At 45.1% G+C, this 11533-nt stretch overlaps 1 protein-coding gene across 1 annotated transcript in view; it reads left to right on the top strand.

Annotated features, from left to right (window-relative positions):
- The first annotated feature begins 1545 nt into the window (after nucleotides 1-1545).
- PRELP (proline and arginine rich end leucine rich repeat protein) overlaps nucleotides 1546-11533 on the top strand; it is a 34888-nt gene continuing 24900 nt past the window's right edge. The window contains exon 1 of the mRNA XM_083445590.1: nucleotides 1546-2025. The gene's annotated coding sequence lies outside the window, so the exon portion shown is untranslated. The remainder of the gene's footprint in view (nucleotides 2026-11533) is intronic.

The following is an 11533-nucleotide window of genomic DNA, read 5'->3' as shown; positions in this document are numbered from 1 at the left end:
TTCATCTGCTAAAAATGAACCCCCAACTCATTTTTCTCCCTGTGAGGATCTTTCCCCCCATTGATGAAGAAGCAGCTGGAGTGAGGCAATACTGAGCAACAGCAGACAGGAAGAAAAAGGGGTTAGCAGGCCCTCCTCCATGACAGTTCTACTCCCAGGAGCATCTTTCCAACACGACTTTTCATTAAAGGGCAGGGGGAGCAGGTAACTCTAGGCTCATCCAGTCTTCCTTTGGCACCACACTTTCCAGGTCTGTGCTTTGCAACCCTACAGAAGTTTGTTCAGAAGTATGGCCGTTTGATTTTATAGAATTGTAGAATTGCAGAGTTAGAAGGGACCACTAGGATCAACCCCCTGCAATGCAAGAATATTTTGCCCGATGTGGGGCTCGAACCCACAACCCTGAGATTCCAGGCTCTACCAGCTGAGTTATTGTGCAAAGGATTGAATTCAGCAGGAAAGGTCCCAATTTAAGGTGTTAGTATTCGCTTCAGGGTCCCTTCCAACTCTACAATTGTATGATTCTGTGATTCTATAGAAAGCTCTGATTGGCTTGGGACCCAATTACCTGAAAGAGTGCAATTCCCAGTACCAGCTGTCTCAGTCCCTATGACTGGCAGGTGTGGTCTTGCTGGCAGTGCTGCTACTGGGGCTGCCCAGTGGCGCTGACCCACTGCAGGGCCTTTTCAGTGGTGGTTCCCCAGTTGTGGAATGCCTTCCCTAGGGAGATACACCTGTCTCCATAATTATTAACTTTCAGGAGGATTTGCAAACATTCCTGTTTACCCAGGCATTTGGTGGCTGAAGCATACGGATCCTGGCAACCCTCAGATCATTGGATGGAATAATGTTTTGAATTGCTTCTAGAACATTTTTAACTGTAGCTGCTTTCAGATGGTTTCAATTGTAATTGTTTATTGAACGTTGTAACTATTTTAGAAAGTTTTTGCTTTGGTTTTTTATTGTCAAATTGCACATTTTCTGTCTGCTACCCTAGGCTCCTTCAGAAGAAAAGGTGGGATATAAATTCAGTAATAAACAAATGTGTGCCAACTGTTTTAAAAACTGAACTGGTTCAAACTCAGAGGCTGCTCACCCCCCCCCCCTTTATTAGCTTGTCTGGATTTCACTTTGCACTTTGCACATGGTGGGCGACATGTTGTCTGAACTGACCCCTATGAGCAGAAAGAGCAACTTGATACCCCCTCCACTCCAACTATATTAGACTTTATTTTCACAGTGGCATTTTGCACTTCCTGCAGCTTCTGTGGTTTAGCCCTGGTGCCTTTATCCTGGTCTTCTAGGAGCATTGAATTGCCACCCTACTGAACTCCCAGGGCAGCCTTTGACCCTTACCCTAAGGCGGCTTTAACAGCCCAGCCAGCAATACCCTGACATAGTCAACGTTAACAATGGTAGCAACAAAGGAAGATTAGCATAGAAAAACAATTGCATTTAGAAAGGATGGGGGAATATGCACAGAACTGCCTCTCGCTTTAAAACACAGGAATGCCATTTACTGCCCATTGAGCCTGGCTGTCATCTGAGTCCTGCTGCTTTGAAACGCAAACCTAGACACACAGATTTACTATAAAGTTAGGAGAGGGCAACATGCTTATAGAGAGAGAGAGAGTGAAAGCTCCGCGTTTTTTCTTTTCTTTTCTTTCTTTAATGTGATTTGTTGAACAACACTCGCGGGGAGTTTTCTTGCCCCAGCAGAAGGAAATGTTATTACACATGAACCTTTCAGCAAGCCAGGCAGAAGGACATGCGTGTGGATTAGATGCCAGGAGTTTGGCTGCCAGAGAAAGACGTTATTGTTGTGACTTTCTCCTCCGCCCCTCGCTCCCACCCACCCCTCTCCGAGAGAATCTCTGAGGAACGGAACCGGAGAAAACACACACGGCTTGCAGGAGGGTCATTTGCATCCGAACCGGACTGCAGTGAGGAGGGAGAGGAAGAGGGGGAGGAAGAGTCCTGGAAGTTAAAACACACACAGGCAGGAGGAAGGTCAGGTGGAAACAGGTAAGCCCTGGGCAGGTGTCCTCTATCTGGGGATGGCCTACTCTAAACAAGAGAAAGGAGGGACTTCTTTCTTAACCTGTAGTCAGGTGGGACTTTCCCCTGTCTTATGGATCAACAGGTATTTTCTTTCTGGGTCTTCAAAGGCTGCTTTTTGTTTCGGTTGGTCATGCAAAAGTTCTGTCAAACAAACAAAGGAAAAGTGAAATAAAGAGGTGGTTAAAAATTCTGAGACTCTTTCCATGGCAGCAAAACCTGGGGAACCCCCTTTTTTTCTCATATGCTGCACACATCCACATACATCTGGTATGTTTATAGCCTTTGCCAAAGCAAGTTGAGTGTTTCAGAAGTCTCACTATCTGTAAGCTTGATTCATAATCAAAATTTTGTAAGGTATGGGGAGATAGGAGGTGAGTTTTATTTTCAGAGAGGAATATTAGGTTGTGGTTTCGTTTTTTCCTTCTAAGTTGCTTCCGTTAATTCTGCTTGCACCGCATGTGCAATTTGTAAACGGTTTTGGATAGAAAAGAGTTAAGAGTCCCTAATTAGTTTAATAAAGCAGATTCAATTCCTCTTCGCACTCTGGTAGCTGAGAAAATCGTACGATGTTTATTTTTTCCTTGAGGGAATGAATACAAATTCTTTGCATTTCTGAGAATTTAGGGCTGCTTTCTGTTTTGTCACAAAGAGGTGAATTTCGGAAGACAGACTCATTTTCCCACACTCAGAGACTCCTGTGGCACAATGGGTCAGCACATCTGGCTGTTAACCAGAAGGTTGGTCGTTTGAGCCCACTCAGGAACAACTGTGGGCAGAATTCCTGCATTTCAAGGGGGTTGGACTAGATGACCCTCAGGTTCCCTTCCAACTCTAGAATTCTTTGAGTCTATGACTTGGTCCCTAGTTCAATTACATAAAAGTTTTGATACCTAAAGAGGAGAACACTTTAAAATGAGTGGTGTGATTTAAGAGACACTAACTGCAATCCCATAGACACTGATTTAGGAGTAAGTCCCATTGAACTCAATGGGATTTATGCTGAGTAGGCATATATAGGATTGTGCCATAAGGCTTTAGTCCTATATATGCACTTATGAGAGAGTAAGCCCCTTTGGGCAGAGTGGGTCTTCTTCTGAGGAAGCATGCATAGGTTTGCTCTGGTACACACCAGTATTTACAAACCGCATTTACTTGGAACAATGTCCCATTGATTTCAATAGGTTTTTCTTCCAAGTGGGTGTATGTAATCTCTAATAAGGTTACTTGTAGCACCATCCTATATTTGACTACTCACAAGTAAGTCCCACTAAGTTAAATGGAGCTTTCTCCCAGGTAAATGGATATAGGATTGCAGCATGAGTGTTAAGATTATTCAGTTTCTCTCTCTCTCTCTCTCTCTCTCTCTCTCTCACACACACACACACACACACACACACACTGCATTAATGTTTTCCTAGGAAGCAACACACACCCCTGGTTCCCAAACACAGATACATGGTTGTTGTCTTTTTTAGATGATTAGTTCTTGTCTTTCGGTCAAAGAAATCTATCTGGCAGCCCATTTCAGTTGCTTATGCTTCCACAGATTTTGAGACAAATTCCTAACTATCTGTTCTCATGGAAATGTGGGAGTCAGGAGAGAGAGAATAACTACTCCTGGCTTATTGAATATATAAGTTAGAACCATTCTTTGAATAAATAGGTTTGCAGGTAACTGGGACATGGGCTGCATACACCCCACACATTTAAAGCACATACCCCCTACCTGTAAAGAATATTCAGAACTGTAGTTTACCCTTCAGAGCACTCCAATTCCCAGCACCCTCAACAAACTACAGTTTCCAGGATTCTTTGTGTGTATGAGCCAGGGGTGCTTTAAATGTGTGGTGTGTATGCATTTTGTGTATGCAATCCATCTTGCTGAGCCTCAGAGATTTGCTTAGGAACTTCAGCAGCCAGTCCACATTTATCCAGCATTTACCCACGGAAAAAAAGCCCACTAAAGCAGGCTTTGGGGGCACTCTTTGCAGTGCCCCTTTCTTAGCCAGTAGCACCTCCATTCCTGGTGGGTTTAGGAAGTCATGTGCCTGCTGGGGGAAGGGCTATTTTCATGCAGGATGTGTACTGCGCGCGCGCGCGCACACACACACACACACAGAGTCTTTCCCTCTTGGAACAGAATCCAACTCATGTGATTTTTACCAGAGATTAGATGTTCAGAAGAGGAGGTTGGGAGCCTTCTCCTCCACTATGAAAAAGGGGGGGGGGGGATAGATGAGGCTGATATAGGAGCAGAACTTAAGCAATCAGGAAAGGGGCTTGGAATTGAACAGGCACTTCGCCTCTGGGGGAGAAGGGAGCTTTCAAGCAGCCGGGCTGAATTACCATCAATGCAAGCAAATCAGAAGTGCAGGATTTAGACTGCACTTTTGTTAGCTCTTTGGAAAGTCTTCCCTGTTCCTTGTGACTGGCAAAGAGCAACTGGAAAGAACTGGAGGTTCCAGGGAGATCTGAGGTTGCAAACATCAACGGCAAGCACGAAGGCACAATACAGGGAAGGCAAAAGTGTCGCCAGTAGCTGGTGTTACCAACCATACTGGTTAAGGGTGTGAACTGTGATCTGGGATGCCCATGTTCCAGATCTCATCCCAGCTACATCAGGCAGCTGTTATTTAGGGGGCTGGGCTACCAGTTCCAGCACTACCAGTGCCTGAAATGAATAAATGGAGGATCACTGTAGAGTTGGAAGGGACCCTGAGGATCATCTAGTCCAACCCCCTGGAATGCAAGTGCATGTAGCTGTGTTAAGAGGATCTGCTTTGTATGCAGAAGGTCGTAGGTTCAGTTCCCAGCATCCCAGTAGGCCTGGGAGAGATCCCTGGAGAGCCACTGCCAGTCACTGTGACTCAGGTCAACATAATGCCCTCTGAATGTTGGTGAACTCCAACTCCCATCAGCCCAACCAGCATGGTCAGTGGTTAGGAATGATGGGAGCTGTAGTCCAATAATGACTACCCTTGGTGTAGATACTGAGCTTGATGGACTAAAGATCAGACTTGGTATGAAGCAGTTTCTGATGTTCCTATCCAAGCTGCTTCAACCAAGAAGTTGGTGAAGACTAGGGCAGGATCTGTGGAGTCTGTATTCAGCAATGAGTTGCTGGGAATATTATCCGGGCCAAAGGGACCTGTGTTTTTTCAGGAGACTCCCTGCACTCCCAAGTTGTGTGCGCTGCAGTGCCAGGCCACATGAGCAGGAAATTCCCATCCCAAGACATGTCCTCTGGGCAGGCCTGTTGCAAAGACTGGGAGGCACAGCCTGTGCTATTCACTTGATTTTTTTCTCATTTTATGCTGTGCAGTTGAATGGGGGAAAGACAAAGGAGAGGCATTTCACCGTATTTTTGCACTCCGTCTGGGAATTATATATACACCAAATAAATGCATGATGTTTGCATTTTATTGTGCTGCTTTTGAAATGTGGACTCGGGCAGATGGAAACATAAAATGAGCCCTAAGGGATGTAAAAGAGTTCAGGCATTTAGCAATGGGGTTTTTCTTTTTCTGTGTTGCAATATCACAGGAATTATCCAGCCAGTTGATTCCAGATGCTTTCTGTATGAGGCACACCCCATCTGCATGCAGGCGCAGAAAGCCTTCCCTGCAGACAAATGGCCGTGGTGGTCGAGGCTCCCTCCTTTAACCAGCCCACAAATAATTTGGAATGGTTAATGGTATGATGGCTCCAACCCAATGCAAACACTCTCTTGCCTGGCTTTTCAGTCATTCCAGAGTCTGCGGAGAGAGATGGTCTGCAGCTTCACCTCTCTGGTCTTCAATGTCTTTTGGAGACAGCAGAAGAAAAGACTATTTTACTGAGGGTAAAGTTTCCTGCTTCTGTTTTAAGTTCAGGTACACCCAGCTTGGACTTCAATGCAGCTTCCAAGAGGCAGAGAGAACCAACATCTCCCTCTGATAGGGAGAGGGGTAGGAAAGCTACCCAAAATATCCACAGTTGTCTCAATGGAATGGAAATTGATTATACACATTCGACAAGCATATGTGAATCTTCATGCTTAGGCTTTACAGCATGCTTGGTTTGTGCTTGGGTTAATTTTTTTCATATAGAGTTTGAATGTTTTTGTCACGGACTGGAAAAGAAGGATAATGACTCATATAAACACTGGAAAGAGAAAGAGGTATGAACAGAGAGTCAAGGCCTGAATGTTATGGCAAAAGTTCAGAATCCATGCTGTCTGAGTGAAGATCTCCAATTCCTGACTACACTCTGACTTCTAAGGACCAAGGTACATATGACAGCAACAGATCCATGTGCTTCTATCTGGATGTTTTCCAGTTACAGTGGTACCTCGGAAGTCGAACGGAATCTGTTCTGGAAGTCTGTTCAACTTCCAAAACATTCAGAAACCAAGGCACAGCTTCCGATTGGCTGCAGGAAGCTCCTGCAGCCAACTGGAACCCACAAAAGCCGCGATGGACATTTGGGTTCCAAAGAACGTTTGCAAACCGGAACACTCATTTCCAGGTGTGCGGCATTTGGGAGCCAAAATGTTCAAATTGCAAGGCGTTCGCCAACCAAGGTACAACTGTATATATAAAGTGGGGTTGGGGGTTGCAATTTAGGGGGTGGGTAGATGCTGAGGCTCAGAGGGGCAGTAGCTCAGTGGTGCACCCCATTCAAAGTCCCATGTTGAATCCCTGGTATCTCCAGATAGGACTAGGAAGGACTGAGTGTGAAACTCTCAGAGTAGACAGTACTGAGAATAATGGTCTGACTCGCTAGTCCCTTCTGCATTATACACTTAAAGCAGTATCAGACCACTTTAAACAGTCATGGCTTTCTCCAAAGAATTCTGGAACGTGTAGCTTCTAATGGCTGCTGAGAGGTGTTAGGAAATCTCTATTCCCCTCACAGAGCTACAATTCCCAGAGTCCTCTGGGGAAATGGATTGACTGATAAACCACTCAAAAAATGTAGCCATGCATGTGTGGTGGTGGGGAATAAGGGCCTCCTAATGACTCTAAGTGTCATTAACAAACTGCAATCCCCAGGATTCTTTGGGGGAAGCCATGACTGTTTAAAGTGTCCCATTCAAGGGAAGTCATAGTACTGCCCTATTCTGCCTTGGTCAAACCACACCTGGAGAACTGTGTCCAGTTCTGGGTACCACAGTTTAAGAAGGTTATGGACAAGTTGGAATGTGTGCAGAGGAGAATGACCAAGATGATCAACGGTCTGGAAACCAAGCCCTATGAGGAATGGTTGAGGGTGTTAGGTATGCTTAGCCTGGAAAAGAGGAGAGTTATAGGAGGGCTATATCTAAAGGGCTATCACATGGAAGATGGCGCAAGCTTGTTTTCTCCTGCTCTGGAGGGCAGTACCCGAACCAATGGCTTCAAGTTACAGTGGTGCCTCGCAAGACGAAATTAATTCGTTCTGCGAGTCTCTTCGTCTAGCGGTTTTTTCATCTTGCGAAGCAACCCTATTAGCGGATTAGCGCTATTAGCGGCTATTAGCGGCTATTAAAGGCTTAAGGGATTAGCGGCTATTAGCGGCTATTAAAGGCTTAAGGGATTAGCGGATTAGCTGCTAAAAGGCTATTAGCGGTTTAGCGGCTTAGAAAAAGGGGGTGGGGAGCGGAAAAAAATCTCAAGACTCGCAAGACATTTTCGTCTTGCGAAGCAAGCCCATAGGGAAATTCGTCCTGCGAAGCGCATCGAAAAACGGAAAACCCTTTCGTCTAGCGGGTTTTCCGTCTTGCAAGGCGTTCGTCTTGCGGGGTACCACTGTACAAAAGAGGACTAAACATCAGGAAGAACTTTCTTTCATTAAGAGCTGTTTGACAGTGGAACATACTCCCTTGGGAGGTTATGGACCCTCCTTGCTTGGAGGTTTTTAAGCAGAGGTTGGTCATCTGCCATGGATGCTTCAGTTGAGCTTCCTGCATTGCAGGGGGTTGGACGAGATAACCTTTCCAACTCTACAGTTCTAACTGGTAGCTCTTACCTGTGGCAAGTAATTACTTATAGCTGATGCTCTGGCACCAAAATATTCCATTTTTTGGATAAGGAGAAGTGAAGCAGTTTTATGTGTTTGTGTTGACCTACCCCATGTCTTTTACCATGGAGCCTGTTCCACAGCCACTTTTCTGCCAGCTAGGCTCATGGATGCTGGCTTTGGCTGTCTCTCACCTTCTTCTGAAGTAGCACAGACACAACTGGGAAAGGCCCTTGACTGAGTCAGTGTGTACAGCTCATATTCTAGCAGCTATTGTGTATGCAGATGCATAGCTCTGTTCAGGTGACACATGCTGGCCCACCACTGCTGCTTCACGGCTTCACGGCAGCGTATATTTGAGTGGGCAGCAAGTGGCAACACAGTGTTGGAGGACAGAAGTGTGTGTGTCACACGGCTCGCTGCCCTCAGGTGTGGTGGAGGACGCTGTCCTGTCGCCAGTGCTGAAATTAAGTTTCATCTGCCAGTCTAGTTGGCTTCTTTATGTGGGGTGCATGTGTGCCATACTATCCTTTGCCTCAGACAGCAAAATGCCTTTGGAGTAGGTAGGCCTCAGGCTGCGTAAGCACTATACATTTAAAGGACATTCCAAGCACATTTTCCCTCTCAGGGAATTATGGGCACAGTATTTTGTTAAGCTGGTATTTGTAACTCTGTGAGGGGTAAACTATGCAGAATTCTTTGGGGGGGGGGGATGTGCTTGGAATGTACTTTAAGTATTTAGGTCTACACTTCTGCTTGCCCTGTGCCTAGAAAGCATGGGTTCAAGCAGTTTTCCAGTCCGAGTGGTTTGGCTTTTGCCCTGTGGCTTCCCCAGGAAAACCCACTCTTCTGCGCTAAATCAGAACAAAGCAAAGCAAAGTGTGGATTAGCCCTTTGTGTATTCACAGCCTCCATTAAATCGAAGACAATGCAGCAGGAGGTTTTTGCTCACTCCTCATAGGCAAAGGTGTACACATAAAGGGCCATCATATTCTATTATGACACAAGAATGCCCCCTGGGAAGTCAAAAGCAGCAACCGTACTTGAATGATAAGGAAGGCAGGACAGAGCCTGGTAGACAACAACAGCCTCCTTGTCATTTGTGAAAGCCCTTGCTTTTAAATATTGATCACTCCATATTGAATTGTTTTTGGAGTAATCAAACGACAGCTTCCCTGGCACGTTGCAAGTGTCCTAAATTCACTTGCCTCAGCAAATCTGTTTGAGTGTCTAGTCTGGCAAGAAAGAAAGGAGTTTCTGCCAATTCACCTTCTCACTATCTGCTCTTCTGATGTTTGAGAATCTGTCAGTTGCTCAAACCCCAGTGTTAAAAGTTGATATGCAAAACATGTTAGTGTTCTTCATCCTACACCACACCTATGAGACAGTTTCTATAGGCCAAGTCTTGGGAAATAGCTACACCCATTGGCTGGAGGGGAAAGCCCAGTCTCTGCCTCCTCAGTTCACTCATCTCCCTTAGATCTTCTGCACTGTATACACACAGTTCAAAAGGAGAGTATCTCTGCCTACAAACTGTCAGTTTTTTGGACTTCCAAGGAGCTTCTCCTCACACTAGGCTTGCCATACATCAGGAAAATTTCTGACATGTCCTGGTTTTGGGGTGTAAAAATGGTGTTGGGAGGGAATTTTGCCGAACTGGCAAAATGTCAGGAAAAACTGGGTGCATGGCAACACGATGGAAAAAGCAGCAGAAACAGCCCTGAAAGCTTGAAATTGCAGGTTTCAGGATTTTTTCTTTTTGAAATATGGCAACCCTACCTCACATCTAACATGGTGAGTTCATCTGCCAGATTGCTGCATGTATGGCAAGAGAAATTATTCTTTTGCCATCGCTTGTGTTGTGCATTTTTGCCTCAACCAGTAATAATAATAATAATAATAATAATAATAATAATAATAATAATTTTTTATTTGTACCCCGCCCATCTGGCTGGGCCTCCCCAGCCACTCTGGGCGGCTTCCATAGAAACAAAAAATACAGTAAAATATCACAGATTAAAAACTTCCCTGAACAGTGTTGCTCACTTCAATTCACATCTGGTATCTTACCTAAAATAAAACATTTTCAGTCAGATATTCTGGAGTTTGCCGAATGGATCAGCTCTGGAGTTTTGCCCCTTGCATGTCTTACCTGCTTGCTTCAAGAGAAAAAGAATTTGAACAACTGCCTCTTGCAAGCCCTGTCTTTCTAGCTGTTACTCATTAGCCAACATGGTTCCCTCATCCCTAACCAGAGGGCATGCTGCCTTAGGTTGGTGTGAGTTGGCAACATGTTGGTGGCTCCTGCATTGCCCTATAGCACACCTATGTCCACTCAACCATAGAAAAATATATTCCAGTTAATTGAAGAGAAAAGTCCTGTCTCCACTAATGCAGAGGTTGGGATCAGTGCTTGGGTGAAAGGCAGGACAGATTTGCTACAGCCCCCTAAGCTATTGCTTTTAGAAATCTTTGTGGAAGCCAATAATTAATTAAATTTTGGGAAGTCAGGGAGGGAGTCTTGTGGATTTCATTAAGTACCTCACTACATATTCCTCCCAATGATCTAAGAACTTGCCAAAAACTGCCGCAAGAAGGAGAGAGTTTGTATCTTTGATTTTCACAGTGACCCGTATACATTGGTTGGAGGACACGCTAGGGTCACATCCTGACTCTCTCAAAACAAAAACAAATTAGGTCAAAGGGTTGTTCACATTTTCCCTACACAGCTGGCTTCTCCTTGCATGTTTTTTAAAAATGGGGACTTAGGGTGACGCTGAGTGCAGAATCTAACTAAAATGATTTAAGAACCTATTTGAATTTTTTGGCTACTTTCAGAATTTGAACACATCAGACATGTCCAGGTCATACACACCAGCATCTTCTGAGAAACTTTAGAAGTTAGCTACTTTTCATAATAGACAAATACATCAAGCTAGCCATATAATTTTCAATTAAAATTATATCCCATAGAGTTAGGCCACAGATTGCCCCCTTCTGTGTGTACTGAGGGTCACTGTTTTCCAGACAGGGGGCTGGAAAGGTATGTTGCCGCACAAACAGACCCCAGGTTCAATCACATATGGTACATGTTACATACAAAACCAAAAAAAACATATTAAAGGTAGACTATCTGTGGGTTAAACCTCAGAGCCTGGACTTGCCGATCAGAAGGTCGGCGGTTCAAATCCCCACGACGGGGTGAGCTCCCACTGTTCGGTCCCAGCTCCTGCCAACCTAACAGTTTGAAAGCACGTCAAAGTGGAAGTAGATAAATTGGGACCGCTCTGGCGGGAAGGTAAACGGGGTTCCCGTGCGCTGCTCTGGTTCGCCAGAAGCGGCTTAGTCATGCTGGCCACACCGGCTCCCTCGGCCAATAAAGCGAGATGAGAGTCAGCCACAACTGGACCTAATGGTCAGGGGTCCCTTTACCTTTACCTATCTGTTTCTTACAGCATTCCTTTTTATGCTTTTATTAAAAGATTTCTTGGGC

Source organism: Podarcis tiliguerta (genome assembly GCF_965153285.1).
Source record: "Podarcis tiliguerta genome assembly, chromosome: 6".
In the NCBI taxonomy this organism is placed as follows: domain Eukaryota; kingdom Metazoa; phylum Chordata; class Lepidosauria; order Squamata; family Lacertidae; genus Podarcis; species Podarcis tiliguerta.
The sequence above is the reverse complement of the archived record's forward strand: the minus strand, read 5'-3'. Positions and strand labels throughout refer to the sequence as shown.